The sequence below is a fragment of the Alligator sinensis genome, unplaced genomic scaffold, assembly GCF_000455745.1.
Source record: "Alligator sinensis unplaced genomic scaffold, ASM45574v1 scaffold188_1, whole genome shotgun sequence".
Classification (NCBI taxonomy): domain Eukaryota; kingdom Metazoa; phylum Chordata; order Crocodylia; family Alligatoridae; genus Alligator; species Alligator sinensis.
Genome location: NW_005841903.1, coordinates 1,843,031 through 1,863,713, shown reverse-complemented (window position 1 = coordinate 1,863,713; position 20,683 = coordinate 1,843,031). Strand labels below are relative to the sequence as shown.

General features: G+C 40.5%; 1 protein-coding gene across 1 annotated transcript in view; it reads left to right on the top strand.

Moving 5' to 3' along the window:
• Positions 1–20,683, top strand: part of ZMIZ1 (zinc finger MIZ-type containing 1) — a 510,468-nt gene that overhangs the window by 170,665 nt on the left and 319,120 nt on the right. Inside the window, exon 4 of the mRNA XM_025197702.1 lies at positions 13,715–13,793. The gene's annotated coding sequence lies outside the window, so the exon portion shown is untranslated. The remainder of the gene's footprint in view (positions 1–13,714; positions 13,794–20,683) is intronic.

Sequence of the window (20,683 nt, the reverse complement as noted above, 5' to 3'; positions counted from 1 at the left end):
TCTAGCCTCTCCCCGTCGCCGTTCGCAATCCTCAACGTATCCCTCTCCCTGCGCGCAAAAGGATCCACGGAGCCTCGACAACTCCGTGGGAGTGATCCGAATATTGTCTGAGTCCTCAAACGAGGATTTAAGTGGAGCTGTGCCTGGGAAACTGTCCAGCCTACACCGCGACCATCTTCGGTGTAAGTAAACAATCTTGAATCAACCATTAAGCGTCCATGCCTAATTCTAGCGTGTCGCCTGTTTTCTCCAACCCAGCGTGCCCGGGCTGCTGGCCATAGCCTGCGCGGCGCGAAAAAGGGCCCGGATCGCTCCCGGCCCGCACAGGGGCAACTTTCTTGGAGCACCAGGAGTTGATTGGCAGGACAAGAGAGGGTGAATTTCCCCATGCAGGGCTCTCTGACAGCTCACCATTAGCCAGGCTGTCAGGGAGCCAGTCTTCTCCCTCCCTCACTTACTCTTGGAAGAATGGAGGGTGAGCAGAAGATACTGGGGGGTCTTCCACACAGGAGAGAGCTGGCCATTCAAGTTGTATCATGAGGAGGGAAATTTTCTTGCAGAAGAGCATCTATGGAGCTCTCTCTCTCTCTTGAACGTTTGTGCTGCTCGCTCTCTGTGCCAAGAGAAAGGCTTTTCTCACAGCACAAATGTAATACCTGTCTGTGACTAGTCTAGTTTCTTTTTGGCAAAGGTAAGACAATCAAAAAGCCTGAGATTGAATCAATTCAGTTTTTGCAGGTTAGTCTAAGCTGCATATGTTGAACCAATAAGGAAGCAGGGAGACTTTCACTTTTGATTCCAGAAATGCAGCCACATGCCTGCAGTGGCGCAGGCCAGAAGCCAAAGGGTGCTTGAGCATGCCTCCCTGCTGGAACAGATATCTTGAGCCAAGGCTAACCTGCCCACCCTGCAAAGTATCCTAGGATGCTGCGGGACTGTGAGATAACTTGAATCTAGAGGGGATCTGGACAGAAGTTCAAGAAAGCAGTTTACCTAAATCACTTAAGTCTGATACTACATCCATCCGGGTTTATCTTAAACCTGTTTTGGTCATTTTGAAAGGGGTTTACATGCACTGAACCTCTGTTGTGTTACAGATTTGAACCAGTTTCTGATTGCTTATACTGGTTTATGTGTAATTTATGTTCCTAGTCTTTGTGTGCAAACACCAGCTATTGAATGAAGGCTTTGGGCTTTATTTGTTTGTTTTTAATAAAGCAGAAAAACTAAAGCTTTCTTTAATCCTTTTTTTTTAAAGATCCTCAATAACAAATGCATCTGATTTCAGGACTGTACTCCATCTGTCTAGGAAAGAAAAATACATTAGTAGTCCACACATGAGCAACTTATTAGTTCATTTGGTGTGTGCAGTATGGTGATTCAAGACTGATTTAAAATATTCATCCACAATTACTGGTGCATCACAGTACAAAGTGCTGCAAATCTGTGGGTTTGACTGAGAAATTTAAGGAAAATAGCTGCAAATTGATTATGTGTGTAATTAATGAAACATTTCATTCTTATGTAAATATTTAATGCTTGGGTATTTTTTGCTTTCCTTTTTCTCACTAAGTGTCTCCCCCCTTTATATGTTTGTTTACTTAGATGGCAAGCGTGTGTTTGTGTGATTCATGTGTATGTGCATCTGTGCATGGTGTGGAGCAGGAATTCCTTTGGGAGGAAGAATTCATTTCTTGAAAACATGCCACAGCTGAACTGTTGCTTTGCTGCTTTATGGTCTGAGCTGTGAGGTGCAAAGGAGTATTGACTTTGATTGAATTCAGTGTGAATTGGAAGTTTGGGGAGCTTATGGCTAGGGACAGACAGTTTATTACGCATAAACCATTTTGCATGATCAGAAACTAGTTTAAACCTGTAACAGAGCAGATGTTCAGTGCACATAAACCAGTTGAAAATGGCTGAAACCTGTTTGAAATAAACCTGGTTGACTATCAGACTTAACTGTTTTGGGTCAAACTGGTTTATGCAACATCTGTCCCAGACCCTGCACTGGTTTAAGTTAAACCAGAGACCCTCAGCATCCTGGCATGCACTCTGGGCTGGGCTCTCTGCTCCACAGCAGGGCTGGACCCTCCCCTCTGCTCCCTAGCCAGAGCAGAGACTTGCAGGCACAGAGCATCTGCCTGACTTCTCCCTGCTAAACAGGGATTATCCACCCCCTCCGCTCTGCCTTACACAGACACCTCAGCATTAGCTAGCAGACCACATGTTGGCTATGGTTGGTGCTGTGGGAGACGACAGGCAGACAGGCTTTTTGGAGCTAATCAACAGGTAGCTTAATGTCATTCCTTGGAAGATCTTGGTAAAGATCTCCGTTAGTGAATGGAGAGAGGCTTTACTTTCTTAATGGGTTGATAAACACTGAGTTAGGTGTGATAAGCAATCCCTGCTGGGCTGCTTGGTCGGGGGGGGGGGGGGAATAATCAGAGTCCCCTGCTGGGGCCTGGCCACGCCCACCCTCAACTCGGACCTGTAGAAACCAAGGGAGGACTGCTCTAGCACCTCCTGGCTTCTAGCCTGAGCCACTGCAGATGTGCCTGCATTTCTGGGATGTCTGTCTGGTTACAAAATGGAATTAGCCTAGCCAGGTTAGATTAACCTGCAAAGAATGAATCAATTCAGGCTCAGGCTTTTTGAATGTATGTCCCTAGCCCAAAGGATCAGGCCCCTTGTGCTAAAGAAGAAATAAACAATAATATAGATAAAATCTACAGGTGAGTGTGAGAAGTGAGGGTGTTTGAAAAAAATGTAGATTTTTTTTTTAAGTGTCAGAGAAATGAATTGAGTTTTGCAATCCCTCTCAGTAGCAGAGTTTAGGAAGGGCCTGCAGTAAAACCTGAAAGATCCTGAGGCAAACTGCAGCTTGTTTTGAAATGGCTGTCTTTCAGTTCAGATGTCCACTGTGGATGCAAATTTTGCAACATTTTCTGTTTTTGGCTTCCTCTGTTGTTGATGGTCTAGAATTTCAGCATGGGCAGGCTGACAGGGTTTGTCATGAGGGAAGGCCCTGGATCCTATCCTTAAGCTCTCCCAGCAGATCAAAAAACCAAGATCCAGGGCTACCAGTTTGGTAGTACTTGTATAGCTGCTTATTTGATAAATCAGTGAGTAGAATTCTGAAGATCATTTGTTATAACTGAATAAATTGGAGGGAAAAAGAAAAAAAAAATCCCTTTCTGCTTCTAGCCATTAAACCCCTGGATAAGAAGGCTTTTCCTTTGAAGCATGACTGTGTTACTAGTCCTTTTTCAGTGTTAGACTTCTGTGACATTAACCCAGCATAAAGGGTTTGGATCTGTAGAATCAAGTAAGATTATCAGCTTTTATCCCACTTAGGTCCTGATGCTACAGCTTTTGCTTGTTACTTTCTAGAAACAATAGGACTATTCATGTAAGTAAGATCTGCAAAATCCAACCTTTTGCTTTTATTGTCCCTGTGCCATGATGGTGTATGTATGGAACGAGCAGCAGAAGAAGGTGAGTACCATAATTTTCAATGCCTTCTGATAACTAACCCAAAGTTGCAAATAAGCACATGGAAATTAAAAAGTAGGTTATGGACGTAAGCAGTGTTTGGAGGTGATTGTGTGAGATATCTAGTTTCATAGTTAGGCATTCAGTCTTATATGACAAAGCTGTGGTGTACGATAGAAGAATTGGCTAAAACCAATTACATTTGTATATGTAATGAGTGGAATTGATTGGCAACAAAATGGGGTATCATAATTTTGTTTTTCTTCTGTCAATGAGGGCTTGTTTTCACCAAGGCAGTCTCCAATATCCTGCCTGGCATACTTTGCATTCAGATCTCTTTTTTTTCCTCCTGAACTGGTGACATCAACTCTTCTTGTATGTAAAAGGAAGGTAATTTAGGGAATAAAAAATGTACTTTTTTTGTTTTTTGATTAAAAAAAAAAATGGTGATTTCGTAGAGGAGGGGTTCTTGGACAGAGAAGCTAAACTCCAAATTCTGTTTCACATGGAACAAGAAGACAAGGGGACAGTGTTGTGTCTGTTTCTGTCTAGAAATTTGAGACTTTATTGAAAGGTTTTTATACTGTACCTTGTTTTTGAAAATTAATTAGTTCATATTGTTAATTAGTTTTGAAAAACTTTGTTATAAGAAACACACAAGAATAGTGGAGTTGAAACTTTCTAGCAAATAACCAATCTCCTCTTACCATTCCTTTTGGGCAAAAATTAAAAAATAAATTCCCATTTTCATTTTGGTAATCCTCTGTTCTCCTGCCCTTAATGACACACATGAACACATGCCTTTTTTTCTTCCTTGGAACAAAGTGACAGCTTTTTTCCTGGCCAAAATGAGATGAGAGAGAGATCTATATCTATATCATCTCTTGATTTGTGTGTGTGTGTGTGTGTGTGTGTGTGTGTGTGTGTGTGTGTGTGTGTGTGTGTATATAAAAACAAGCACAGTTAAAAAGGAATCAAATAAAAAAAGACCTGTATTTATTTTTTATTTTTTCAGTAGTTTTCAATCAATTCTAATAAAACACAGTAACAAGGTATATTATATATATAGGCAACCTATTCATCTCGTTCTTTCATTGCCTTTGAGTAGAGATCCCATGCGCACAGGATTTTTTCTTAGAAAAGTTGTTTCTGCCAGACCCAAAATAAGGTAGTAGGTTTACTAGACTCAACAAATAATGGCATAAGTTTAGTAGACTTGGAGTGCTATATTTTGAAGTTTCTTGCAACCCACAATTAAAATTACTTTAGTGTAGATTCAGCTTGCTAACTGTGATTTTTTTTTCTGAAGGGGAAGACTTGGACTGGACTCTTTTGCTAAATCAATTGGTCTTTTTTCCCCAAATGCACTGGATATATTTTGCACTTTAAATTAAAAAAACCCCAAAAAACAACCCCCACCCAAGGCATAGTTATTAAATGTTGAATTAAAAGTACACTACGTACTTTTTGAATAGTAATAATTTTGATGCCAATGCTATGCTGGTACTGTTTCACCAGAGATAAATGAATGGTTAAAACAAGCATGTCCATGTCTGATCTTGCCTTAGTGTAGTCTTGTTTGAGAATTAAATTTAAGGCACATTATTTGGGTGCGTTGTTAACTGCTGTATGCGGCAATAATCTACTTTAGGATCAATTGAGAGATTCTCTCTCCTCCCCCGCCTTCTTGTATGTAGCCTTGCATATGTCTTTATGCATATTGCTTTCTTTCCAGGTCATCTTGCTTATGCCTATTCCCTCAGCAATAATAGCTGCTGAACTAGCTGGTGACTCACCTACATCATTAGTCTTTTTGCTTTGAGTGTAATTTTAAGAGAAGACTCCAGTCTACAGGTTATTTTGTATCTAATGCACACAGGGAAAGTACAGAGAGTCAGTAACTTTTACTCTGCAAACATATCTAGAGTATACATGTTAGCCCTACACAGAAAGAACTAGTTATAACAGAAGCAGAGCACCATTTGCACCTACAAACCACTTCTATCATTATACTGGAGCGGGTGATTGTTTAAGGGCGTATATCTACAGCAGTGTGTAGGAGGGGAAGAGTTCATTTAAATTAGAAACATAAAATAGACAAAAAAGGTTGCTATGGAGATGACAGCAGGATGGCCTCTAATAATGGGATATAGCAAGAGCTCTCCAGTTTGTAGGTTCAAATTTAGCCAGGGTTTACAGGGCCTGCTATCTAAGGCTCCTAGGTCAGCATCGGAGCACTCTCCACAAAAACGTGTGCCTCTGCTGACCGTGTGTAGGTCCTTTAAAAATGATTCTGTGAATTGGTGATTTGTACGTGGCATGTTGAGCTCTTTGAGCTGGAAAACCAGGGTTTTGATTCATCTGCTTCTGGGGGTATGTCTGCTCTCCATGTTGCTGTTCAGTGATAACTGAGCTAGTCTAAATAAGGTAACTTGGGTACCAAAAGCAGTCTAGCCCCAGTAAAGAGAGCTCTGTACAGGCTAATTAACCATATCTCTCAGTTGGGTTAATTAACCCATACTGAGCTCTATGCTTCTGCTTCAAGTAGCCAAGCTAGCTTATTCAGAGTTACTTCACAGCATGGGGCAAAAGGACAGGTTTCAAAAGCTCACATCTTTAATAAAAGTCTCTTTGCTGGGCAAGCCAGGAGTTGGTAGCTTGCAGAATTCTGGGTGTTTTGAGAAGTTGAAGGAGGCTACCTTCCCTTCTCAGAGTGGCCTGGCCTTTTATGTGGAGACGTATAAGGATTTATGATTTTCCATGTAGTTTTCCATTCCCTTACAATTACCAAATGTCAAAGAATAATGTTAAAATTGCATTATTAAACATTAAAGTCAAGAAGTTATGAAGTTAAGACTGCATGCACTTGCCAAAAAACCCAGTCCATGGTTACATGCTGTTTCTCAAATAATATGATATTGTATGCAATTTTTCATTGTTACTGGTTGTATCTATTATATTGCCTGCTTTAAACTTAGCATCAAGCTTTTTATGATTTTTATTTTTATTTTTTATAAAGTAGACATAAGAAACCAACCAAACAAAAGACTTGTTTTTGCCAGTATTTACAGGTCATGTTAAAAAACGTGAACCTTTTATTAGCAACTGAAAAACCAAAACCAAATTTACCGCTTTAAACCAAGAAAAGCCTGGAAAAATTGGGTGAAAATTAAGATTATCACCAGATTTCTGAGTGGGCAAAATATAAATCCTGATGTCATCTTAATCTAGGCAGATGGCCCATTAAAGTCATTCAGAGTAAAAAGTACATGGCGAGCTGTTTTAAACAACATGCCACAGATTTAATGTGAAACAAGGCATATATGATGGCATGTATAAATCATAAGCAAGCTAGCTTCATAATCACAGACTCCTTGTGTGAACTGTACCTACAGAACCTTATGCTGCTGTTTGAGAAATTATATAGTGCATGGCTGCTGACTAAGGGTTCATTTCTGCCCACAGGGCATTGCTCTGCTTGGAGGAGGAGCACAGAGTTGCACTTCCTGAGTAGAAGCTCAAGGAGACAGAGGGTTTCTGGATCTCACCAGTACACAGCAGCAGGAACCTGGAAACTACTGGAAAATGAGCATTCTGCCCCTGCAAAGGCAGTCAGATCTGTTGGTTGATGTATGTGGAGCAATTTTCCTGCCTTCTGTAAGGTGCAGTGGGGATGCTGCTTACACTGGGAGTTGTCTGTTGTTCTGGGAACATGCAAAGGGATACTATGCTCCCTGCTGCCCAGGGGAACAAATGGGAAGTGTGGGGAGTCTAATAGAATAGTCCATGCACTTTGAGCATTCTGGCATTTATTTTAAGCAAAAGTATGTGCTGAAACAGTTAAGTCATATGAACTATATATATCAATTATCTCTTTACTGACACTTAAGAACATGCTGAAGTAGTTTTATGTTTCTCTTGTTATTAAAACTAGCAAATACCCTTTTTGGGTAGAAAGTGTTAGTGGTGGCTGTATAAGGGTCCAGCATACATATGCAGAGTTTAAGTGATGTTGAATGTAACTTGCTTCAAATTTTGCAGTAACAAAATTGCAAACACATTTTAAGCCTATAGGGGGCTCAGTTAACTAACTTATAATAATGCAGCCTGTATAATGAGAAATATATTTAGTATTGAAATACACTGTTTTGTAGCTGTTTGTTTATTTTCTGAATATCAGTACTTTGTGAATTACCAAGCTTATCTAGGAAGTGCTATAGTTCTTGCTGCCCTTATAAAGCATTTGTGGGTGAAAAAGTAGAACTTGGGGACAAACTGAGAAGTTGTTTGTGATTTTAGATGCATTGATAGTGCTTCCCATTTTAAAGGGAATACTGCAAGAAATTGGCATTACTTCTAAAAACCATAGTGATTTTTCTAAGGTACATCTGCCATAATTAATACCCCAATTGAAATAGTCACATAGTTAATTATATGCATGTCTTACGAATAAGGCCTAAAATAGGCCTTTTTCTTGCCAGGGGCTCATGCAAATCCTTATTCCCCAAACCCTTAGTCTCTCTGGGTTTCATTATGCTTGGACTCATCCTCCCTTGAGTTCTACAGCACAAGGGAGGGTGCAACGTGGATCACAGCTGCTTATTCTCTGGGCCAGCTAAAGGTGAGAGCTTAAGGGAGGCAATGAGGAATATCTTTGTTCCTCCCCAGTGCCATCCCTGGATGATAATGGAAGAAAGTTGCTTGGTTGTGAAGGGATGTATTAATAGTCCTGTGTCTAAAGCTGGAAGCTGTAATGTCAGGCACCTGTATGTCAGTTGAAAGGGCATATTTGAGGCTTTTCAAACCCAACCTTAGACCAGGTGACTTCCCTGTTTGAAACCAGTCACTAGTTTCCCTGGTTTTCAGTCTCTTGCACATCTGGTTTCATGCTAAACCTCAGCTCATTTATTTCTGCTGCCATCATTTCCCTTTCTCTACCCAAACTCTCCTGTTTAAGAACCCATTGTGTAGCTTGATCACATTCTTGCCTTCTACCCCTTTGTTTGGAGAGTTTTTGTTCTGTTTCCTACTTAAAAAAAACAACCCTGTTGTGTGAAACTAGACAGTAATCTCCCACAGAGATACATTTAGCACATTTCTCTTTCATTAGTTTTAAATTTAAACTGGTTGCTCTGCATATTTGACTTCTATGCTGTTTAATGGTATTTAAGTTTCCCATTGTTTTCTTGTTGCAGAGTTGCCAAGTACCAAGTGATGAGACTCCAAAAGTAATCAGTTTGGTACTTGTTGTATTTGCCTCTTCCTTATACTCAGGCATTTGCCTCTTGGGTGTAGTTTTCTCATTTTCAGATTTTTTGACACAACCCCGGGGGCTAGACAAATGCAACTTTTTTTCTTTAAATTAATGTTATCAGGATTCTAGGAGTCGAGGCTTTAAGAAAAAATATAAATATTGCAGGGCTCATAAATTTCCAAGAGCTGGCAGCACTATTGTTCTCTTCACTTTTCCCCACAACTTCATTAGGCTGGACTCGTATACTGGTTACTTGCCCTTTTTTTCTGTGTTGTAGAGCAGGGTGCTTCTTGTACACTTGCAATGCACCATATATGCCTTACTATAGAAATAATGAAATAAAAAGCTTCTTGGATTCTAAACCTTGAGCCTTTCATAGCCAAAGATGTATATATTTTTTATTTGCGCTCCCTTCTCTGGTTCGGCAGAAGCAGCAAGCATAGCCTGCGATTAGATCCAGTTGATGCTTTTGTAACGCAACTGATTTTTTTCATGCTGTTTGTGCATCTCCAGAACAACATAGTTGCAAGAATGTTACAGAAGGTGAGCAAGAGAGTTTGGGATACTGAACCATCAAGTTGCTAACAGTGGGTGCCAGTAGGGATATTGGGTCAAGGCAGCACAGAAGCTATGAATTTGGGCCTGCTGTTAAAATGGGTGTGGATTGCATTTCAGATTCAGTCATAACAATAAAAATGATAATACTTAGCCTCATCCAGCACTAAAAAAAATGGCTGGTGAAAATACCATTAACCCCACTTTATGAATGGAGAAAAAAATACAGAAAAATGAAGTGAGTCCTTCAAAATCATGTAACACATTCATGGCAGAGGCTGGAATGGAACCCAATCCATAACTCTTATGATACCTGGAACAAATACCTATATGCTGTAGGAAGGAAATTAGGTAAATAGTAAAAAATTATAGTAATTTCAGGTTTATAGGAGTTAAGTACAGACAGTCAAAAAGCCTGTGGAATCAATTCAATCTATGTAGCTTTGTCTAAGCTGTGTAGATTGGACTGTTAACAAACAGAATACATGTTCACTTACCAGTTGGCCAAGGCAGGCAAATGCCTACATTGGCCAAGGCCAGAAGGCAGGGATAGGGCCCTGAGAAAATTGCAGTTTTGAAGACTGCTCAGAAACCATGATATTCATCCCTACACCACAATTTTTAAAGGTTGCAAGCATAGGCAGTGGAAGGCTGGGGCTAACGGGGACCTCAAATGCGGGGCAGCACAGAGGGCCACAGGGCAGCCCAAGTATGGGGTCCGGGCAGCTGCTGGAGGGTGGGGAGGGGTGTACGCAGACAGACATGAAGCCTGCAGGTGGCTGGGATATGGAGCACTGCCCACCACAGCAGGTGAGTTGGTGAAGGAGAAGGAGAATGGGCGGAGCCCTGTGTTTGGGGGTGCTAAGCCCTGCTACCCCCAGCCCTCCACTGCCTATGGCTGTGTAAGTATAATTTTTCACAGAATATTCATGGAACTACCAGGACCCATTTGCCAAGATCAGTGGTAGTTCCGTGAATGTTCTATGAAAAATGATACTTAGCCCACACACATGCAGCAAATTTTTGACAAGAAATGTGTGATATTCTCAGGACCCTGGGTAGGGGCCACTACCACATACCTCCCAGCTCTGCCAGGCTGTGAATGCACCAGCCCTGCCCCACTTGCCAGCCCCTACCTGTCAGCCACGAGAGGAGGGGGGAAGGGACTTGACACTTCCTCCAGCCACCCAGCTGGGGTCTGCACAGTGGGTGTGGGGGAAAGCCTTCAAGACGGAGCCTTTCTCCCCCACAGCATGGCTCAGCCAGTGCAAGGCACCAGCCCTGCCCTCTTGCCAGCCCCCCTCCCATCAGCTGTGGGGGGACAGCTGAGGGGAAGGAATGGACCCCACTCTGGCCCCATAGCCAGAGTCTTCACAGTGGGGGGAAGCTCCTGAGGATGATAGATGTGGGGCTGGTGAGGGGGTGGAGCTAGGGTGTTGGGGACTCAGTGGAGCTGTATTGTGGAAGGGAAAGGCAGGGGCTTTTCTTTCCATAACATGGCTCCACTGAGTAGCGAATGCTGCCCCCTCGCCAGACCCCCACCTGTCATCCTCAGGGGCTTCCCATCCCACCCACTGTGCACAATCCAGCTAGGGGGCCAGAGTGGGGGTCCCCAACGCCCGCTGCAGTTGACAGGCTGACCTGTGAGGGGGCTTAGTGGGTGCTCCAATGCATCCTAGGATGTAGGGGGATTGAGACCTAACTTGTTTGTTTCAGGAGGAGATCTGGGACAGAAGTTTGATAGACCAGTTTAACCAAAATCAGTTAAGTCTCATGCTACATCCATCTAGGTCTACCTTAAACTGGTTCAGCCATTTTGAAGCTAGTCGATTTGCACTGAACTTCTGTTCTGTTACAGGTTTAAACCAGTTTGTGATCACTTATCTTGCTTTATGTGTAATATGTGTCCCTAGCCTTAATGTTTGGTGTCTACAGGATAAGGAAATATCAGTATTTTCTTGTCATGATTCACTTAATAGGATTTTTCTGGCCTATATAGGAGAACCTATAAGAACCTATCCACTATATTTCCCTATGTAAGGGAAATCTGTGGATGAGAACAAATAGGTAATGAGGGAAATAAAGTAGAATCCAGGCAATTTATAGCCAGGTAGTTTGCAGGCCACTTAATTTACAGTGAGTTGCCATATAAAGGACAAATAGCATGGCTGTTTGCTATGGTTTTTACTGCAGAGTACTGTTCTTCCACTCACCTGGAGCACCTCATTGGACCCCCACAACTATTTGCCAACACTGTATAGGAACTCCAGCTGATTCACAAAACCTCATCTTCTCAAGGACTATGAAAATAAACTCTAACTATCGGAGGTTCTTCTGTATTCAAGTTTTGTACTAATCTTAAAGCCAATTGTTTACTTAAGCACTTGGTCAAAATGCAGCCTTTCCTAAAATTGTTACTTATTGCCTAGACAAGAAATACAGCAAAATTAATTCCTGAAGCAGGTTGTTCCTTTATGATTACAGCCAAAATAATTGTTCCTGGGAAATACTTTTTCTGAATTTTATTTTTTGTGAATTATCTATGAACAGGCAGAATGATACTGCAGCATAGATACTAAGTATTAATAATAACTTCAGTTTCCTCATTATTCTACATTTTTCATGCAGCCAGGCATGCTAATATTTTGCTGCATACAAGTTGTTTCCTAGCTATTGGCTTTAAGTCGTGACTCTTGGTCATTAGTGGTGGTTGATGGACTGGTCACTCAAGTCAAGCGGGATATTTTCTGTTTCACAAGACTAGCTATTCATGACCATCCTTCCAGACCAAAAAAAAAAAAAATTGTATGAAAGTTGATTGAAAATGAATAAAGGGAAGGGAAAATGTATTGAATATTCTCCAATTTTTTTTTCAGTATTCACTGAGTGCTTGGTAATAGCAGCCTGTAAGGCAGGGGTAAGCAAAACACAGCCCACAGGCTGGATCTGGCCTGTGAACTGATAGACAGTCGCCAACCTACTGCATCTGGCCTTTGGGTGGCCAGCGGCTCCTGCCACCGCATGATGCTGGGAGGGTGGGACTGCTTCCACCCTGCAGCATCAGGTATCCACTCTGGACCCGTGTGGGGCTTCTGTCATAGTGGGTGTGTGGCAACGTCGGCTGTGGACTCTGCGGGCAGGATCAGAAGTTTGGATGCAGAACCTCCTGGCAGTGCCCACAACTGGTCTGCCGCCCTCCCAGCGGGGTGGAAGCTGCTGCCTGGAGCCCTGACCCAGAACCTGCCAACTATATCAGCTGTGGATCCAGGCAGGAGCCCCTGCCACTCCGAGTGGGCGGCGGCGTCTCTTTCTGTTTCTTCTGTTCTCTCCATCTCTCTCTCCTTTCCTCCCTCCAGAACCTGGCCAAAGCTGCAGTTTGCCAGGAGCCCTGGCACTCAGCTGTGGAGCCAGGCAAGAGCTACTGCTGTGCTGAACAGGCAGCAGCAGCAGCTGTGACACTGCTGGCAGGTTGTGATGCTGCAACCTGCCCAGCATGGCAGAAGTTCCTGTCTGGATCCTCAGCCGATTGGTGGAGCTCCTGGTGAACTACAGCTTTATCTGGGTTCTGGAGGGAGGGGGAGGGGAGAGGAGAGAGAGAAAGAAGAAGAGAGAGAGAAAAGAGAAGAGAGAAGAAGAGAAGTGTGTGGTGGGGGGCGGGGGGGGAGAGTGACAGAGTGAGAAGGATGGATGTGGCCCTTGACAAGTGCCCAGAACTCATAGTAAGTGGCCCTCCAGCCAAAATAATAGCCTACCCCTGCTGCAAGGACACTTTGCATGACTACTGAAACAGCATGTAATGAAGCGCACACTGCCAGTAAACATTCCACTATCTCCCTTTACAGTATTTCATTTATGATTAAAAAGCATTTCGTAGAAATCACAGCCCTTTGCTGATGGAATCCATAAAGTTGCTTTGTTTTGCTACAGATAGTCTGGTGTTTTGTGGTATTTTGCTTATCCATGTAAGTGGAGTTTAGGGGTTTGTTTGTTTATTTTTAATGACACTTAACACTCAGCAAGCACCCTCCATAAAGAAAATGAACCAGTACAGTGTGGCATTTAACTGAAAAAATATTCATCTGTCAGGCCAACATATCCTGATACTTACCTGAACAGAGTTCAGTATCTACTTCTCATATCCATTTTACAGATGAGCAGATCTTAGGTGCAAAGTGATGAAGTCACTCTTCAAAAGTTGCACAGTAAATCTTTGCCAGAGCTGAGAGAGGTGGGGCTGGAATTGCAGTGAATTGCTCCACGCATGGTCTTTTGACCAGTTACATACCATGACTTATTTGACATCTCCTCCCTTTGAGATTTGTACTGATAAATTGTTTATTTAAGACAAGTTTATTTAAATACTGTAGGTTGATGCTGAGGATATACATATAACAGACTGTTTTAATGCAGGTAAATGAATCTTGTTATGTGAGGACACCGAAGAAGTCAGCAGCTACTAAGGGGAGGAAGCCACTCGTGTAACACTCAGGTAGGAAGATTCCTGTCACTAGTTGAAGGGTAAAATAGGCTTGCTGTCTTTTCTAGAAAGTGCACTGTAGTTGATGCTTTAGCCAGTGATCTAGTCACATTTATGGTTTATCTGTTCATTTAAAAAGCAGTTCTATGTGGTCAGTTGATAGCACTGCAAGCAAAGCCCTCAGCATAAACATTCCTTGGGCTGTCCCTGGTATAAGTTTGTTGATTCTAGTGTAGAGCACAAACAAATGACACTTTGCACTGGAGATTCCAGCCATAAAAGAGAGCAATAATATGTTCTACGTGATCCCAGTAAATATGCACTTATAGTAAACATATTAAAATTCTCTTAGTAGAACTGAACAGTTCCATTAAACCGTCACTACAACATTGTTTTTGGTATTTCATATCCAGGTTTAGGCGGAACTAAGAGTACACAAGAGTTAATTTTTGTGCTTATTAGACATTTTTCTTCAAACCTGATTTTCTTCCCTTTCTACCTATCTTTAAGCATTTCATTACATGACATTTATGTAACAAATGGTTGTTCCATCATTGCCTTTGGCATCATGCTCTTAGCTTTAGGGCATTTTAGGAAATCTCAAATGTTTTTATGATCTGAACCACATTTAAATTGTCTTGTGGACCATCTATTCTTCTATTAGCTGGTGAATAATCTTTGGTTGCCTATAGATGTGCAATCAAAGCAGCACTAAAAGCGACATTCTGTTTTAATTAGAATATACCAGCATCACTCATTGAGACGTATAGTAAGCCCCTACTAGTCGAAAACACCCCCCCCCCCCCCCCCCCCCCGGGTAATCACGTATCAAATCATGAAACATTTAATACTTTGAATGTTTGTAATACAATTTTAGCCGTTAGAAATGAAGAGGAGTCATTTCCACATGGCCATCCAGTTTTGTGCTAAGCATCAGCCAATGATCAGTGGACCATAATTCAAGAATCCACTTCCAAACAAGATGCAGTTAAAGACCAAATGGGGGGGGGTGTGAGTGAACACACTCACATAGGTATGTATGTTTGTAGATATACAGATGCACATGTATGCATGCAAACAAAATGATCATAAGATTTCTCCCACTGGTACATATTGCTGAGGTATAGGTGGTTGACCTAACGGGCTTTGTTAATTGTCATTTGCTTTCTAACACCACCTCTAAACTGCAATGGGGAAAATGTTAAGGACCAATATTTAGAAGATGAAGGCAAGATTCTAGTGAAAACGTTCTTCTAGCAGTAAATGCCATCCTAGCTTTACTTCTGATAATTAGAAATATTTCTGACATGGCTACTGGAGCACATCAGTGGTATGTCTGCCATTTCCTGTGCTTTTGTGAATTTTTGTGCTTTTTAAGCCAAACCATATATTCTCCTGGCATCAAATAACTGCAGCACAATTCATTCTCACTTTGACACCTTGGATTAATACTTTTAAATACCTATACAATTACTTACAACGGTGGAAGGGTATTATTCCAGCTTGTATTGTAAACTAGCTTGGTCACACTTAGCCAGACTCACATAAAGCAATTCCTAGGATATATTTTTGCAGAGGAAGTTTTAATGATAGGACTAAGAAATGGTGCAGAACAAGAATGACAACCCTTCTTTAGAATGCACCGAAACATTTGTGTAGTTGTACTCTAAACAGTGTGTTTTATTTTATATCCAGGTTTGATCATGGATCTAAAGACTTAGTATTTCAGTATAAAACTGTGTCCAGCTATGAGCCATAACATGTAGCCCAATAATCTTTAAACACAACTTAGTGTTAAAATCAGACAGCTTAAAATCTACTATAGTTCTCCTTGGCTTTGGATTCTGGCTGAAAGCAGGGGAAAACATCTCTTTTCTTTCCCCTGAGTTTCTTCATGGAATAGAAGTTCCTTGCTGTGCCTTCAGGTCATGTGGTCTCACTGCTGTAGAGTTGGAATGTTTGCTATGGTATTTCCGGAGGTTTCATAAACACATGGGAGGAACAGCATCCCCCTCCCTTTCCCCTCTCCTCTCCTCCCCAGCACAAGATTACTATTTGGGTGTTTTAAGAATGGACAGTTAGGGTTTCTGATACAAACTATGCAAGTCAATTTGAATATGCACAGAAAAAAAGAAAAAAACAGAAAAGGAGTCAAGATTTTTTAAATTGTTGTTGCACTTGTTTATAGGAATAAATCAGCTTTTACTGAAATGCAGTTTTTGACAAACTACATATTAAACCAAACCCCTCAGTTCAGATGCCCTTAACAATTCAGTTTTGGCATGTGTCACCATAAGCGGCATTCTGTTATCTGACTTGATAGCTGTCATCTTGCAAACTAGAGTAATGTAAACAAAACATGATCACTCAAACAAGGTTACAGTGAAGAGCCATCTAAGTCTTGCTGTTGCAGTGTAGAATCCCCAAGTCAAATTAAGAGCACCGAATTAGTTCTGGCTCCTGGGATCCTAGATTTAAGATTATGCAAACGTACCCTTTCTAACAGTACATTCCTTCTGAGACTTGTAAATACCAATCCAGACTGTGATGGAGTGTCAGAGCCACAGGATGGGGCCATTCCACATGAGTGACTAGTTAGGGAAAGCTTTATCACCACACCACCAGCTTTACTGATAAGCAAGATAAGTGATCAATTTAAAGGCAAATGCATTGGTCCCATAACAACTGGAAAAGTGGCAGCATATGCCACAGTGGTTGTCTGCATTACAAAAGTACTCTGCTCCCAAGACCCAGTGTTGAAACAGCTCACAGAATTTTGTAACTGAGATACAACAACAATGAAGGACCATTCTTGTCCTGAAATTAGCACATACAGGCATCTTGTTGGACAAGTAACTTTCCTTCAGCAAATCTGGACTGAATGCAGCAATTCTTTAGACTTACCTGAAGATGTGTTTGTGTTTATTTATTTTCTATGCTTATTGGAAAATCCTAAATACATTCCATGAAAGAAGTTTTAAGAAATTTAAGAAGTTATGGTTAGAAGTGTTCCTGATGTTTTCAGGAATTTTTGTTGGGGAAAGAACCAAAAATAGGTTTTCCAAACCTTTTATTTCTTTGAGGTTTTCATTGAAAAACTGGAAATTCTTGAAAGAAAATATTTTTTCTGTGTAAATATCCACATTATAAACCAAAGGTCATTTTTCATTCTGTATTTTGACCACTTCTAGAGACTGCCATGAAAATTAGTTTTTCTGTCACAGCTTGTCCATTCTGAATGGTGGGGGAAAAGGAAATGTTAATTGTTCTCATTTTGCAGATGTGGAACTGAAGTAAAGAGAAATTAATGACCATATTTTAAAAAGTATTGGCATGTTATTCCAACAGGGATTGAATGCCTGGACACCTTTTTAAAAATTTGCCCCCATTGACAAGGTCAAACAGAAGTCTCTCTGAGTTTGGAACTGAATCCCTAGCTTCCTCAACCCAGATTAGCCCATTAACCACAAAGCCTTCTTCCTTAGTAGTTCATATATAACCCTGTTTTTCATTGCTTTGCACATACAGTCAGAATTACTTTATTAAAATTGGAATATCATCCTAAATACTTGATAATCTCAGGTTTGCCTCTGCTATTAGCACTATATACCTATGGCTCATGTCTTGGGCTTAAGGAGAAAGAGTTACAGGCAGAGGAAGCCTCTTTGATCAGAGAGGAATCTTAAGTGCAAAAAGAGGAAGGTGGATGAAAGGAACTTTTAGATGGTAAGATGAGAAGGCAAAAGGAAATGCAGAACAGTGAAATCAAGAATCAGAGAAGAGCAAAGGGCTAGAGCTGTGGCAGGGCCAGGGAATAGAGGGGGAAATAGGAGGGAATAAAAAGAGAAGGGAGGTAAATACTAATTTAGAGCAGGAGTAACTTGTCTTGAGAAGAATAAATGTACCAAACATGAGGTCCCTTTTTTAATGCAGGATGGCAAAAAAAACCAGTAACTCTTTGCGAAATGCTTTCCCATTTTCTTTATACTTCATAAAATTATATAGGAAGATTTTGGGAAATGCTTCCTTGGCCACAGTGTCTTTTTTTTTTTTTTTTTAACCTGTCAAAGTTTGAAATCTATCAGTTGCAGCTGAAGCCTCCCTTGAGCCTAATTGTTAATAATTATGTTGTTTTCTTGGACACCTTCACTCATTGCAAGACTATTTCCATGACAAGATAGTAAAATTTCAAGTGGGCTTTAGGAATGGAGTGTTCCCCATTTTTTTTTTATCCTGCTAAAAAGATTTAGTTGAAGAATCCAGAGCAAACTTCTGGGTTCTGAGGATTAAACTGTATTAAAGTTAAGTCCGTTCCTCTGCTGGAGTGGTATGGTCTAAAGAAAGAGTACTCACTGGCTTGTGAGTACAGAATCAATGGGTGCCTGTAGATGTGCTGGGAGGCTGCTCCAACATGCTATAATTGCAGCATGTCAGAGCAGACTCGATTAATTGAGACTCTCTGCATCTTATGTATCAGCATCCTCACACTTCAGAATGGTGGCAGGGGGGCTTTAAGTAAAGCTTGTTCGATGAGCTTTAGTTAAAGCATCCCTGCCCCCATTTTGAAGCATGGAGATGCTGATACACAAGACTCTGCAGGCACTTTAATTAAAGTGGCTCTGAGAGCCGCTCTAATTAAAGTGACACCCCCCCCCCCACACACACACACACCCTGAAGCACATATAAAAATACCCAGAGTGAGCAGATAACAATCTGCAGGTAATGCTAAATTACTGTGGACTTTTACATGTAAAAAGACTTTTAATAATCAGATTAAATAAACATTCTCAGAACTTTAAGCATACATTTCCTTAAATCTTTGTACAAAGGAAGTGTGTTCTTTGGTTCAGCATTATCTGCCTGTACCAGGTTTTTCCAAATGAACACAGATAAATGTAGAGAAATACCAAAGGAACCCTCTATCTAGTGAAACAGAAGAAACTCATATTAACTTTGTACTTGTGTTGTCTTCAGTGCTGTGTTGCTATGTGTCTCACCTTGCAAGGTGCCAGTTAACAGCAGGCGATGGGGGAGAAATACTGACTCAACTCTTTAGATAATGCAAACATTGTGTATGAGCTTAGTTTCATGGAAATAAAATGTTGCAATGCTTTCCCGTGTTTCTTAGTTTATCCTACTGTTCTATGAGATCTGTTTCCTAATGGGAACACCAAACGGAATTTTTGCTGTTTATTTTAAAATGGAAAGTTAAACTTTTCCTGCTAAGGACACCTGCGTCTTCATAAATAAATCTTATATAGAGCAGGCCAAACAGATTGATGGTTGAAAATTGCTACACTGTCTTCATTGGATTTCACAAAGAAATTTGGAGCTAAAGTGTAATGAAAAATGTGACTGTTTACTCTGGGTTTCTGAAGTGGTGAAGCCATACCAAAATAACTGCATCAATGCAGACATCCTGATACAGATATGCTACAAGTTTGCCCTAATTTCATACTTCTGGTGTAAATTTATACCTGACAGCACATCAACAAAAGAATTTACATTATACTCTACAAAAGGAAAAACCCAGTCAGGACAATCCCTAAGTTTGAAGGATCTTCCGTTGGAAATAGGTTTCTTGTGATTTCTTTAGTCTGCACTTATTTGAAGGAGACGAAATAAAAACAATTTTTCAAATACTGTTTATCATCATGTGACTGTGCAGGAGAGTTATTATTGCATCCTGTACTGGAAAACATTTTATGTTGATATGGAGAAGATCCAAATAAACTTTCATGGCCTTTTAAAATATGCTTGCTTGCAATATTCTTTGCTGTATAGAGAAAAAGCAATAAGAAACTGAATAAAATATTTTTTGTTTAACATAAAAATATTCATGGCGAACTGGCTGCATTTTTACCTCTCTTTCCTCCCCAATCTTATCAATCTGTTCAGTGTTCCATCAATTCCACCTACCAGAAATGTATTGTTTTAAGGTGTTATTTATATGCTTTACATGCTTAAGTAAAATGCATATTGAAGGAAGAAGGGAAAATTATGCGGTATAATTTGTGGAAATTCTGCGTGTATGTTTGTATTTAACTTGTATATCTCTTTCAACTTAAACTAAAAAGCATATTATAAATATGTGGACCAAATCCTGAGCTTACTGAAATTAACTTCTGTTCATAGCCACTAGAGGATCTTGATGTATCTTGTCAGTATGAATGAAGAATTAACCCCCCCAAAATAACTGTGTAATAATATAAAAATGCACAAAAAATGTTCTGCATGTGAAAGTTCCATAAAATAAATTTTAACTAATTACTATATTCTCTCTTTAAACTTGCTAATGTTAGAAAATTAAAGCTGAAGGTTTTTTCACACCTTTTTTGCCCTTATATTGAATGCAATACAGTTTTCTGTTGGAGGGCTTTAAGCAATGACAAGTATTTTCTCATCATACCTTATGAACACCAGTATCAAGGCACAATTCAAGTTTAATCTTAGCTCTGAATTTCCTTCCTTTATATATATCTAGGTCTGCCTCTTAACAATGCAAACTAAAGTAAGGTTTCCACTAGGTCCATGAAAAAGATGGTGTGGGAGGGGAGAGAGGAAAATCATATTAATGACCTCCTCATTTAAATACTAGCTTAAGTCCTAAGTTTAAGTAAAATGCCTACTAATACACATAAATATATATCTCTAAATATATAAATATCTTGAAACATATAGACTGCTGGCAAATGTGGGAAAAAAAATCTTGGTGCTTTACTTTAAACTTGGTGTGCCCCTGCCCTGAGCCCAGCACATGCCCAGAAGAGGCATCACATTAGTTGGACCTGGCTTACCCAGTGTCTATATAGATCGGGCACTTGGGGGTGGGGGGTGGGGTTGGCACTTTTATCTAAAAGGTGATTGAATCAGCTTTAGATAAAATCACCAAAAAGCTTTA